Source organism: Patiria miniata, unplaced genomic scaffold (assembly GCF_015706575.1).
Source record: "Patiria miniata isolate m_02_andy unplaced genomic scaffold, ASM1570657v1 HiC_scaffold_20, whole genome shotgun sequence".
NCBI lineage: Eukaryota > Metazoa > Echinodermata > Asteroidea > Valvatida > Asterinidae > Patiria > Patiria miniata.
Window position 1 is genome coordinate 12787699 of NW_024037059.1, and position 14464 is coordinate 12802162.

At 36.8% G+C, this 14464-nt stretch overlaps 1 long non-coding RNA gene across 1 annotated transcript; it reads left to right on the top strand.

Annotated features, from left to right (window-relative positions):
* LOC119727434 lies at nt 1–4860 on the top strand. The gene is made up of 3 exons (XR_005270947.1): nt 1–1607; nt 1866–2121; nt 2801–4860. It is a non-coding gene; the product is annotated as an uncharacterized LOC119727434 (long non-coding RNA).
* Nucleotides 4861–14464: the final 9604 nt, after the last annotated feature.

The following is a 14464-nucleotide window of genomic DNA, read 5'->3' on the forward strand; positions in this document are numbered from 1 at the left end:
GTGCCTAGTGCAAGAGACTAGAAACGTGTGCATTTACATAAGGAAAAACATGGAGAGAGAAGTGTGCAAATACAGAGATAGATGTGTGCAAATAGTTAGATCAGAGTGCAAAAGTGTTTACGCAACATCTCGAGCAACCTTGATGGAGTGAGTGACAAGCTAAAAAGTTACTGTGTCACAGGTTATTGACACCGCAGGATGTCTTACCACGCCCAGCTACGCGACCACGCAAGGTAACGTTCCATTCCCTCGAGCTAAGTACGGGACTGGAAAACTGGACCGAGAACTCCAGTTAGTGTTCATGGGTAACACACGGGGGAGAGAAATGCTCCGTGCCGCTGAGCAGTCTCTCGGAGAACGCCAAAGCACGCATGCTATGGGGAAAGGAACTTAGCTCGCTGGGGCAAAGGGAGGTGTGGTCAGTCGCGCACATGTACATCGCGACATGAATAATGCATACAGTAGCGCGCGTGGTATTGCATCATGCGCTGGTCTTGGTAAGAGACCCTAGGAATAAAAGTGCAAGTTGGCAATTTACGATAAATGGGTAAAATACAGGAACTATAAAAGACAACAAGAAGATTGTGTACTTCATGGACAGAGTGAATCCAGAGGGCGCTAGATTTCCATAATCAAGCATTCTGGGTTCGTAACAATACCAATTTGTAAGCATTGATGTGGGTATGGAAAAACATGAGGCAAATGCTAGGTTTTTAAAGACTTTGTTGCAATTTGAAAGTATGTTATTTTGATGGAAAACTTTTGCCAGTCTCTAAACATTTACTTCATTTTGTATAAATATAAAGGAGTATGATTCAGATTTGCAGTAATTACTCGTCTGTTGGTTTGTGTGGTTGGTGTATCGAAAGATATCCTGCAAAATACGTCAGGAAAATACAGTTTCCAGAACTACATCGATGTACTTGCCCTGCTAATTTTATCCTGGTCAACATGTTTTCCTGGAGAAGCCTTAATTGCAAGAGCAGGTTTGTCAACCACCCAGGTATGAACTTTGTATGAAATGCTTCATGTATGTATGAAGTCTTGTTTGGTTATTGTTCCCCTTGCCTTTTGAAGTCATCCATTGACCTTGATCTCAGCCTTCCACACCAGCAGGCTGTGTGGTGGCTAATTCTGCCTCGTGATGTCCTGCCAAACACTTCTGTGGGATGCCAGCGGAAAGCTTCTGACAGTGAGATGTCTCTCGCTCTGCAGTCAGTTTTGAGGCAGTCTAGCCATTTCTTTGATGTCTTCCTCGTGATTGTGTCCCATGGCATGCATGGGTTCTCCCCTCATATGCAATTCCTGGATGTCCTTCCCCATTCTTGTGATCGTCTTTCCCTTATGATATCAGTTATTGTTTTGTGCTGGCCAAGTGTGACTCTGACAGTTTGGTTCAGGATTTCGTCGAGTCTTGAGACCCCCATGATTTTAGTTTTAAACTAAATATTTTACGTAGCCTCGCAAGTATTTTTAGCTACCAAAACTAATCTATGTTGCATTATTGTCTCATTCTTTAACAGGACAGGACCGGAGTTACTTTTTCCCTCTTGAAATTCATTGAAAGCCTTTTATCAGAACCACAAGAAGAGGAACACGTGTTGCAGGTAAACTAAAAACTTGTTCAATATACTTATGGTAAATACTTGTTTTTGTAACAATCTTTAATATGTGAATTATGGGTTGATCGTAGACACGCGTTACAACTTTGCTGTACAAAACAAAGCTAAGTTTCCAAGGCAAATGCAAACAACGCTTTTATCTTTCAAATTCTATCATTTATTCAAATAATCCCCTTCATCTTGTTTTGGTTATGGGCATGTTTCTGTTAATTGTCTCCTGTTGTTTATCTGTGGCATCCATAGAAGTTGCTTGTGATGGCCAACATTCTACATCAGTTGTCCTGGTCATCCATGGCACTTCTCATATCTGGGGACCTAGGATGGGCATTAGGATCAACTATGCTTATGGTAGAGTACCTTCTCCCATCCCATCTGGCATCTGCCTGGGAGGGATGCGAGAGCAGGTGGCTGTTGAGGGGGTCGGTAGCCAGAGGAGAGAGCTGCTGTCCAATTCAATGAGGCGGTAGAGGTCCTGGTTGCTGACAGCCTAGCTATATCGGTAGGTGATGTGAAGCATGATGGAAACTAATGTTGCTGAAGTAAAGATTTAGTAACTGAGCTTTCAGAGTATCCATACTGGCCCTATTATGATCCATACTGGCCCTATTATGCACATACTATCAGTATTCATCCTTAACTTTTTTTCTTCCCCTAACCAGCCGGGCTAGTAGCAAATTTGGCGCAATATTCTGCATGAAAAAAAGCTGAGTGCGCATACTTGTAAGTATTAGATTATTTTTGTTCTCAGGCCTCTTTGAAAAAAATTCGTAAATCTGCAGCCACATGGAAAAGCTTAATACCTTATCTCAGTAATTTGACACCCCAGGCTAGCTACTAGAAAATTGTTTTGACTAGCCTGCCATTGTTTTGCCTTGCAGTTGGATAGCACTGAGGTCAAACCCTTCCCATTGTATCATTAACTCTCTGAGGTCTAAGTATTCTCATGACCAGGAGAATGCCTTTAATTCAGAGATACTCATTTGAGAGGTACAGCTTGTCTGCAGCCAGTTTGAAGACACTTTCACTAAAGCAGTGAAAGCTCCGGAGAGATACTCAAAAGAAGAGTGTCATGATGGAATTTAAATTTGCTACCGGGGACTTGGCAACGTTGCATTTTATTTTTTATTTTTTATGAACGGTATTTGTCTTTTTATTTATTTATCATTTTGTTATTTCAGGTTTTCTTGCTCTTACCAAGGAGACATTGCACTTGATGCTGGAATGCCCTGAAACTGCACCACTTTGTGATGACATCAACATCAGAGAAACTAGATCCAATGTGTCTTTAGTCTATTTAGAATGCACTACACGAAGTCTGTTAAGGGATGAAAATTATATGGGCAGTTCTATGCTGTTAGAGACACAAAACCGAAAATAAATTAAGGATCTGTTGAAGTTTATTTGCTGAAGTGACACAACATAAATTGGCGTTTTAAAACTTGATGACTTATAGTAAGGACTTTTGAATTAGTCTTTTGGTATCTATTCAGTTCTATTTTTCTCTCAGTTATGTTAATGTTTTGAGGGCGTCTTTGTGAACATGGCTATTATATTTTTACGCATGAAGCTCTCTAACTAATGTCAGTCATCATGGAATTGCCCATATACTTCGTAGAACTGTAGATTTTCTGGTTGCCAAATTAGTTACTGGGCCCTATTGTATTTCTGTTTGTTTATGTATTTATTATTTGGTAATGAATGTTAAGTGATGTTGGTTGTGATTGTGCATTTTAATGAATATTCATAAGTACCTAAGACAGTTTACCCATTCCCATTGGTCGAGAGCCTGTCACGTGGCTGTCCTTGAACGGATGATTAAGACATGGCTAGCTGGTCTTCAAACACTTTTCCAGTGTCACGTGAAATTTTGACTCCTATGAAATCCAGCGCTTTAACCATTTTATTGGTTGAACATTCATAATCTTCACGTACTCATGCGCAATACTACATATGTGAGTCAGTATTTCATAGTCCTTAAATTCACAATGCACTTGCCACAGCTGCATCTGTGCGAAATTATATAAATCTCCATCATATGAATTGTTTGCATCTGACTTGCATTTCTTTTTTTTTTTACTTCTGAACCAAAAACTTATGATATTATGACCAAAGAGAAACATGATTATATGAATTGGAATAAATATGTGCTTGGTTTGTATTAAACGTGTTTTATAAGACCGGTTGGAGTCTTGAGGCTGATAATTACATTGGGGTAATTATGAGCATCCCGACTCCAAGCAGTCTTAAACACAGTGTTTAACACCTTCCAAGCACACGTTTATTCCCTTATTTAAACCTTGCTCCTAAAAATTGCATGAAATCCAGAAAGTATTTTGTTGGTAGCTTCTATTTTGGTAAAAACAAAATGAGACTGAATGAAGAGCGCCATCTATTGCTCACAAACTGACTGTTTCATTAATGAATAATGCATGGTCCACAATAGCAAGTAATTTAAACATAATGCATATGGTAAGAGTGTTTCGGATATGGTTTACATAACGGAAATGCAATCATGAAACCAAATTTGTCCTAGTCATCAAACAAGAAAGTTAAACATCAATAAATAATCAGAATATATCATTCTGAAGGCTTGTCTTTTTGTAAGGTGCATTTTGTGAAACTAAATTCTGATTTAAGTCCTGGTGGAAGAATCAATAGTGGAACAAGATCTGTAAGTATTTTTTTTTTTGAAACAATTTGAAATTTGATTGCATAGAATCAAGCCAGATGGCACAAGTAAAATTGTAGAATGCCTGTGTATTTGAAATTGGTGTGACACTGTTAAACTTCAGTTGTACTAGAAATTATTCCTAATATAAGATGTCACTCTGTATTGGAATTGGTAGGTTTTTCTTTGTTGTGAAGTGACTTTGAAGGGTAAATATGTATTACATGCTAGGCAAAAATCACTGAAAAGGTTTGACCTAAACTGAGGTAAAAGCCAGATTGCAAAAAGTAACTCTCATTTTCATATTCAAACAAATATTTGCCCTTTTTATTTTTATGGCCAATTTTGTCCCCAACCCCACTGAAAAAAAAACCCTGCAAATTTTGTATGTCGGGCTTGCCATTAAAATCCTATGCATTAAATTGACTAATCTAGATTCTTATAAAACGAAGCAAATTAATTTCTAAATTTATTACATTAAAACGAATTGTGGTTATTGTTAAAATAGTTTTAAAACAACTTAAAGTTTACTTTAAAAAGAAATATTGCAAGGCCCAAAAAAAAAAAAAATACTCGGTCTCTGGTCAAGGCGCGCGTCGATTTTAATCATGCGTGCCAACCTTTTTTTCTTCTTCAAATACAACGGAAGCTACAACAGCGCCCTCTATTGCCGCACCTCCTCAAATTTTTGTACCAAGGAGCACCAAGGAATGGGGAAATTGCACCAAGGCAAATGGTCAAGGGTACCAAGGCAAATTATGGAGGACACCAATGTATATAATGAGGACACAAAAAAAGCAAAATAGTACCCACCTTGTCTGTACAATTCAAGCTTGGGGAAAAAAAGCCACCAAAAAAAAAAACGCGTCGTCGCATCAATTCCGGAACTTCGGTCTGACCAGAGACCGATTATTTTATTTGTTGTTGGCCTAAAATAGGTTTGTAAATAGTGTACAACTTTAACAAAAGAAAGCATATTGAATAAATGTTTAAATTTGAGAACCAGAATTTTTGATCAGTGGTGGTGTTCTGAATATTCATTTTTCTGGTTTTATTATTCAAATGAGGGTAAGGGTTATATTCTTCTTTTTTTGATATTTCGCAATGTAACCTTTAATTATTAGTTCCGAGATCAAATTTTTCGAGGAAGCAATGTGGCCTGGTGGTCTAGCTCGCTGACCACCAGGCCGCTTGGTCCCTGGTTCAATCCCAGCCGGGGAGCCGGGAGAATTTTTCCTCACTGCAGTGGTAAATTTTTAAAAAATAAATAAAATAGTAGCATAGGGTGTAGTTGAACCCCGTATCTCTTGCATAGCTATGGTACTTTCTTGAAAAACTCTCCGGTTTTGATAATTAAAACCCTTAGGTTGTTTATACTTCAAAATTATTCAGCTCTGGCCAGATTTTCAGATTGCAAGGGACCCCTGACAAATGTATTTGATCTGAGGGTCTGAGGCTGGGAGGTGGAGAAGTTGGGAACTGAATTAAGGGGTTGGGAGCTGGAGGGTAGGCTTTTGGAGAGTAGGGTTTTGGACTCTAGCTGGCTGATAGTTGAGGGGAAACTGAAGGGTTTCAAAGCCTGATAGGTCTGCAAATTGATAGGACTTGTAGTTTATGGGTCTTGGACTAAATTTTTGATTGGATATTGCAGACTTCTTATTTGAAGTCCTGTTAGTAGTCCAGGTCTGTCTTCGCAGCCCAATCAGTCAGACTGGTGGGCCGTAGATGATGCACCTGCTGAAGCTAGATTAAGAACATAAAGACTGCTGGAATGCTGGTTGGCAGCGGTGTTCGAGATGGATATAGCTTCTTAGCGTGATGGTCTTGATGCAACCTGGTTGAAGGGCCTCCCTGGATTGACCATTATATAGGCTGCTGTTTGAGTAGGTTTTATGCTTCAGTGATTGTCAAGGTTTATCTCCATCTCGTGTCAAGGTGTTTAGAGGACACGTGATAGTCTATAAATACCTCTCGAGACGAGTGGAGCATGAACCAATATTCAAACACCCAAACATTGGTAGTTCTAGGCAAATATCATCAATTTTTGTGGTAGGAAATACATGTAAATAAAAATCAAATTTTGACTGTTTTTACCCCAAATTTCGGCCAAATTTTCTTTTCCAAGGCACATCTGTTCCCAAATCGAATTGGAATGTGTTCAGTGTTACCTTAAGCATCTTTCCTGCAAGTTTCAAGGAATTTCATTTTTTGTCCAAAATTAAAAAAAAATACAAGGGGTTAGCCTTACATTTTTAACCAAATTCGGCCAAAAATGGACTTTTCTCCAAACAACGCAGAAATATCTCTGGAGACGAGTGGAGCATGAATCAATATTCAAACACCCAAATTTTGGCAGATTTAGGCAAAAATCATCCATTTTTGGGAAGGAAATACATGTAAATAAAAATCAAATTTTGACTGTTTTTACCCCAAATTTAGGTCAAATTTTCTTTTCAAAGGCACATCTGTTCCCTAATCGAATTGGAATGTGTTCAGGGTTACCTTAAGCATCTTTCCTGCAAGTTTCAAGGAATTTCATTTTTTGTCCAAAATTGAAAAAAAATACAAGGGGTTAGCCTTACATTTTTAACCAAATTTGACCAAAAATGGACTTTTCTCCAAACAACGCAGAAATACCTCTGGAGACGAGTGGAGCATCAATCAATATTCAAACACCCAAACTTTGGTAGATTTAGGCAAATATCATCCATTTTTGCGGTAGGAAATACATGTAAATACAAAGGCAAATTTTGACTGTTTTTACCCCAAATTTCGGCCAAATTTTCTTTTCAAAGGCACATCTGTTCCCAAATCGGATTGGAATGTGTTCAGGGTGACCTTGAGCATCTTTCCTGCAAGTTTCAAGGAATTTCATTTTTTGGCCAAAATTGAAAAAAAACACAAGGGGTTAGCCTTGGCCAAAATTGAAAAAAATACAAGGAGTTAGCCTTACATTTTTAACCAAATTTGGCCAAAAATAGACTTTTCTCCAAACAACGCAGAAATACCTCTGGAGACAAGTGGAGCATGAACCAATATTCAAACACCCAAACTTTGGTAGATTTAGGCAGATATCATCCATTTTCGTGGGAGGAAATACATGTAAATAAAAAGGCAAATTTGGACTGTTTTTACCCCAAATTTCGGTCCAATTTGCTTTTCAAAGGCACATCTGTTCCCAAATCGCATTGGAATGTGTTCAGGGTTACCTTAAGCATCTTTCCTGCAAGTTTCAAGAAATTTCATTTTTTGGCCAAAATTGAAAAAAATACAACGGGTTAATACAAAGGCAAATTTTGACTGTTTTTACCCCAAATTTCGGCCAAATTTTGTTTTAAAAGGCACATCTGTTCCCCAATCGAATTGGAATGTGTTCAGGGTAAGGGGTTAGCCTTACATTTTTAACCAAATTTGGCCGAAAATGGACTTTTCTCCAAACAACGCAAAAATACCTCTGGAAACGAGTGGAGCATGAATCAATATTCAAACACCCAAACTTTGGTAGATTTAGGCAAATATCATCCATTTTTGTGGTAGGAAATACATGTAAATAAACAGGCTAATTTTGACTGTTTTTACCCCAAATTTCGGTCCAATTTGCTTTTCAAAGGCACATCTGTTCCCAAATCGCATTGGAATGTGTTCAAGGTTACCTTAAGCATCTTTCCTGCAAGTTTCAAGGAATTTCATTTTTTGGCCAAAATTGAAAAAAATACAAGGGGTTAGCCTTACATTTTTAACCAAATTTGGCCAAAAATTGACTTTTCTCCAAACAACGCAAAAACACCTCTGGAGACGAGTGGAGCATGAATCAATATTCAAACACCTAAACTTTGGTAGATTTAGGCAAATATCATCCATTTTTGGGGTAGGAAATATATGTAAATAAACAGGCAAATTTTGACTGTTTTTACCCCAAATTTCGGCTAAATTTTCTTTTCAAAGGCACATCTGTTCCCAAATCGAATTGGAATGTGTTCGGGTTACCTTAAGCATCTTTCCTGCAAGTTTCAAGGAATTTCAGTTCTTGGCCAAAATTGAAAAAAAATACAAGGGGTTAGCCTTGGCGAAAATTGAAAAAAATACAAGGGGTTAGCCTTACATTTTTAACCAAATTTGGCCAAAAATGGACTTTTCTCCAAACAACGCAGAAATACCTCTGGAGACGAGTGGAGCATGAACCAATATTCAAACACCCAAACTTTGGTAGATTTAGGCAAATATCATCCATTTTTGTGGTAGGAAATACATGTAAATAAAAAGGCAAATTTTGACTGTTTTTACCCCAAATTTCGGCTAAATTTTCTTTTCAAAGGCACATCTGTTCCCAAATCGAATTGGAATGTGTTCGGGGTTACCTTAAGCATCTTTCCTGCAAGTTTCAAGGAATTTCAGTTCTTGGCCAAAATTGAAAAAAATACAAGGGGTTAGCCTTGGCGAAAATTGAAAAAAATACAAGGGGTTAGCCTTACATTTTTAACCAAATTTGGCCAAAAATGGACTTTTCTCCAAACAACGCAGAAATACCTCTGGAGACGAGTGGAGCATGAACCAATATTCAAACACCCAAATTTTGGCAGATTTAGGCAAATATCATCCATTTTGGGGTAGGAAATACTTGTAAATAAAAAGCCAAATTTTGACTGTTTTTACCCCAAATTTCGGTCAAATTTTCTTTTCAAAGGCACATCTGTTCCCAAATCGAATTGGAATGTGTTCAGGGTTACCTTAAGCATCTTTCCTGCAAGTTTCAAGGAATTTCATTTTTGGCCAAAATTGAAAAAAATACAAGGGGTTAGCCTTACATGTGTAACCAAATTTGGCCAAAAATGGACTTTTCTCCAAACAACGCAGAAATACCTCTGGAGACGAGTGGAGCATGAATCAATATTCAAACACCCAAACTTTGGTAGATTTAGGCAAATATCATCCATTTTCGTGGTAGGAAATACATGTAAATAAAAAGGCAAATTTTGACTGTTTTTACCCCAAATTTCGGCCAAATTTTCTTTTCCAAGGCACATCTTTTCCCTAATCGAATTGGAATGTGTTCAGGGTTACTTTAAGCATCTTTCCTGTAAGTTTCAAGGAATTTCTTTTTTTGCCAAAATTGAAAAAAATACAAGGGGTTAGCCTTACATTTTTAACCAAATTTGGCCAAAAATGGACTTTTCTCCAAACAACGCAGAAATACCTCTGGAGACGAGTGGAGCATCAATCAATATTCAAACACCCAAACTTTGGTAGATTTAGGCAAATATCATCCATTTTTGTGGTAGGAAATACATGTAAATAAAAAGGCAAATTTTGACTGTTTTTACCCCAAATTTCGGTCTTTTTTTTTTAAAGGCACATCTGTTACCAAATCGAATTGGAATGTGTTCAGGGTTACCTTAAGCATCTTTCCTGTAAGTTTCAAAGAATTTCATTTTTTGGCCAAAATTGAAAAAAATACAAGGGGTTAGCCTTACATTTTTAACCAAATTTGGCCAAAAGTTGACTTTTCTCCAAACAACGCAGAAATACCTCTGGAGACGAGAGGAGCATGAACCAATATTCCAACACCCAAACTTTGGTAGATTTAGGCAAATATCATCCATTTTCGTGGTAGGAAATACATGTAAATAAAAAGGCAAATTTTGAATGTTTTAACCCCAAATTTCGGCCAAATTTTCTTTTCCAAGGCACATCTGTTCCCAAATCGAATTGGAATGTTTTCAGGGTTACCTTAAGCATCTTTCCTGTAAGTTTCAAGGAATTTCATTTTTTGGCCAAAATTGAAAAAAAATACAATTACATTTTTAACCAAATTTGGCCAAAAATGGACTTTTCTCCAAACAACGCAAAAATACCTCTGGAGACGAGTGGAGCATGAATCAATATTCAAACACCCAAACTTTGGTAGATTTAGGCAAATATCATCCATTTTCGTGGTAGGAAATACATGTACATGTAAATAAAAAGGCAAATTTTGACTGTTTTTACCCCAAATTTCGGTCAAATTTTCTTTTCAAACGCACATCTGTTACCAAATCGAATTGGAATGTGTTTAGGGATACCTTAAGCATCTTTCCTGCAAGTTTCAAGGAATTTCATTTTTTGGCCAAAATTGAAAAAAATACAACGGGTTAGCCTTACATTTTTAACCAAATTTGGCCAAAAATGGACTTTTCTCCAAACAACGCAGAAATACCTCTGGAGACGAGTGGAGCATCAATCAATATTCAAACACCCAAACTTTGGTAGATTTAGGCAAATATCATCCATTTTCGTGGTAGGAAATACATGTAAATAAAAAGGCAAATTTTGACTGTTTTTACCCCAAATTTCGGCCAAATTTTCTTTTCCAAGGCACATCTGTTCCCTAATCGAATTGGAATGTGTTCAGGGTTACTTTAAGCATCTTTCCTGCAAGTTTCAAGGAATTTCATTTTTTTGCCAAAATTGAAAAAAATACAAGGGGTTAGCCTTACATTTTTAACCAAATTTGGCCAAAAATGGACTTTTCTCCAAACAACGCAGAAATACCTCTGGAGACGAGTGGAGCATGAATCAATATTCAAACACCCAAATTTTGGCAGATTTAGGCAAAAATCATCCATTTTTGTGGTAGGAAATACATGTAAATAAAAAGGCAAATTTTGACTGTTTTTACCCCAAATGTCGGTCAAATTTTCTTTTCAAAGGCACATCTGTTCCCAAATCGAATTGGAATGTTTTCAGGGTTACCTTAAGCATCTTTCCTGCAAGTTTCAAGGAATTTCATTTTTTGGCCAAAATTGAAAAAAATACAAGGGGTTAGCCTTACATTTTTAACCAAATTTGGCCAAAAATGGACTTTTCTCCAAACAACGCAGAAATACCTCTGGAGACGAGTGGAGCATGAATCAATATTCAAACACCCAAACTTTGGTAGATTTAGGCAAATATCATCCATTTTCGTGGTAGGAAATACATGTAAATAAAAAGGCAAATTTTGACTGTTTTAACCCCAAATTTCGGCCAAATTTTCTTTTCCAAGGCACATCTGTTCCCAAATCGAATTGGAATGTTTTCAGGGTTACCTTAAGCATCTTTCCTGCAAGTTTCAAGGAATTTCATTTTTTGGCCAAAATTGAAAAAAATACAAGGGGTTAGCCTTACATTTTTAACCAAATTTGGCCAAAAATGGACTTTTCTCCAAACAACGCAGAAATACCTCTGGAGACGAGTGGAGCATGAATCAATATTCAAACACCCAAACTTTGGTAGATTTAGGCAAATATCATCCATTTTCGTGGTAGGAAATACATGTAAATAAAAAGGCAAATTTTGACTGTTTTTACCCCAAATTTCGGCCAAATTTTCTTTTCCAAGGCACATCTGTTCCCAAATCGAATTGGAATGTTTTCAGGGTTACCTTAAGCATCTTTCCTGCAAGTTTCAAGGAATTTCATTTTTTGGCCAAAATTGAAAAAAATACAAGGGGTTAGCCTTACATTTTTAACCAAATTTGGCCAAAAATTGACTTTTCTCCAAACAACGCAGAAATACCTCTGGAGACGAGTGGAGCATGAACCAATATTCAAACACCCAAACTTTGGTAGATTTAGGCAAATATCATCCATTTTTGTGGTAGGAAATACATGTAAATAAAATGGCAAATTTTGACTGTTTTTACCCCAAATTTCGGCCAAATTTTCTTTTCCAAGGCACATCTGTCCCTAATCGAATTGGAATGTGTTCAGGGTTACTTAAGCATCTTTCCTGCAAGTTTCAAGGAATTTCATTTTTTGGCCAAAATTGAAAAAAATACAAGGGGTTAGCCTTACATTTTTAACCAAATTTGGCCAAAAATTGACTTTTCTCCAAACAACGCAGAAATACCTCTGGAGACGAGTGGAGCATGAACCAATATTCAAACACCCAAACTTTGGTAGATTTAGGCAAATATCATCCATTTTCGTGGTAGGAAATACATGTAAATAAAAAGGCAAATTTTGACTGTTTTTACCCCAAATTTCGGCCAAATTTCTTTTCCAAGGCACATCTGTTCCCTAATCGAATTGGAATGTGTTCAGGGTTACTTTAAGCATCTTTCCTGCAAGTTTCAAGGAATTTCATTTTTTGGCCAAAATTGAAAAAAATACAAGGGGTTAGCCTTACATTTTTAACCAAATTTGGCCAAAAATGGACTTTTCTCCAAACGCAGAAATACCTCTGGAGACGAGTGGAGCATGAATCAATATTCAAACACCCAAATTTTGACAGATTTAGGCAAAAATCATCCATTTTGGGGTAGGAAATACATGTAAATAAAAAGGCAAATTTTGACTGTTTTTACCCCAAATTTCGGCCAAATTTTCTTTTCAAAGGCACATCTGTTCCCAAATCGAATTGGAATGTGTTCAGGGTTACCTTAAGCATTTCCTGCAAGTTTCAAGGAATTTCATTTTTTGGCCAAAATTGAAAAAAATACAAGGGGTTAGCCTTACATTTTTAACCAAATTTGGCCAAAAATGGACTTTTCTCCAAACAACGCAAAAATACCTCTGGAGACGAGTGGAGCATGAATCAATATTCAAAAACCCAAATTTTGGCAGATTTAGGCAAAAATCATCCATTTTGGGGTAGGAAATACATGTAAATAAAAAGCCAAATTTTGACTGTTTTTACCCCAAATTTCGGTCAAATTTTCTTTTCAAAGGCACATCTGTTCCCAAATCGAATTGGAATGTTTTCAGGGTTACCTTAAGCATCTTTCCTGCAAGTTTCAAGGAATTTCATTTTTTGGCCAAAATTGAAAAAAATACAAGGGGTTAGCCTTACATTTTTAACCAAATTTGGCCAAAAATGGACTTTTCTCCAAACAACGCAGAAATACCTCTGGAGACGAGTGGAGCATGAATCAATATTCAAACACCCAAACTTTGGTAGATTTAGGCAAATATCATCCATTTTCGTGGTAGGAAATACATGTAAATAAAAAGGCAAATTTTGACTGTTTTTACCCCAAATTTCGGCCAAATTTTCTTTTCCAAGGCACATCTTTTCCCTAATCGAATTGGAATGTGTTCAGGGTTACTTAAGCATCTTTCCTGCAAGTTTCAAGGAATTTCTTTTTTTGCCAAAATTGAAAAAAATACAAGGGGTTAGCCTTACATTTTTAACCAAATTTGGCCAAAAATGGACTTTTCTCCAAACAACGCAGAAATACCTCTGGAGACGAGTGGAGCATGAATCAATATTCAAACACCCAAACTTTGGTAGATTTAGGCAAATATCATCCATTTTTGTGGTAGGAAATACATGTAAATAAAAAGGCAAATTTTGACTGTTTTTACCCCAAATTTCGGTCCATTTTTTTTAAAGGCACATCTGTTACCAAATCGAATTGGAATGTGTTCAGGGTTACCTTAAGCATCTTTCCTGCAAGTTTCAAGAATTTCATTTTTTGGCCAAAATTGAAAAAAATACAAGGGGTTAGCCTTACATTTTTAACCAAATTTGGCCAAAAGTTGACTTTTCTCCAAACAACGCAGAAATACCTCTGGAGACGAGTGGAGCATGAACCAATATTCAAACACCCAAACTTTGGTAGATTTAGGCAAATATCATCCATTTTCGTGGTAGGAAATACATGTAAATAAAAAGGAAATTTTGACTGTTTTTACCCCAAATTTCGGTCAAATTTTCTTTTCAAAGGCACATCTGTTACCAAATCGAATTGGAATGTGTTCAGGGTTACCTTAAGCATCTTTCCTGCAAGTTTCAAGGAATTTCATTTTTTGGCCAAAATTGAAAAAAATACAAGGGGTTAGCCTTACATTTTTAACCAAATTTGGCCAAAAATGGACTTTTCTCCAAACAACGCAAAAATACCTCTGGAGACGAGTGGAGCATGAATCAATATTCAAAACCCAAATTTTGGCAGATTTAGGCAAAAATCATCCATTTTGGGGTAGGAAATACATGTAAATAAAAAGCCAAATTTTGACTGTTTTTACCCCAAATTTCGGTCAAATTTTCTTTTCAAAGGCACATCTGTTCCCAAATCGAATTGGAATGTTTTCAGGGTTACCTTAAGCATCTTTCCTGCAAGTTTCAAGGAATTTCATTTTTTGGCCAAAATTGAAAAAAATACAAGGGGTTAGCCTTACATTTTTAACCAAATTTGGCCAAAAATGGACTTTTC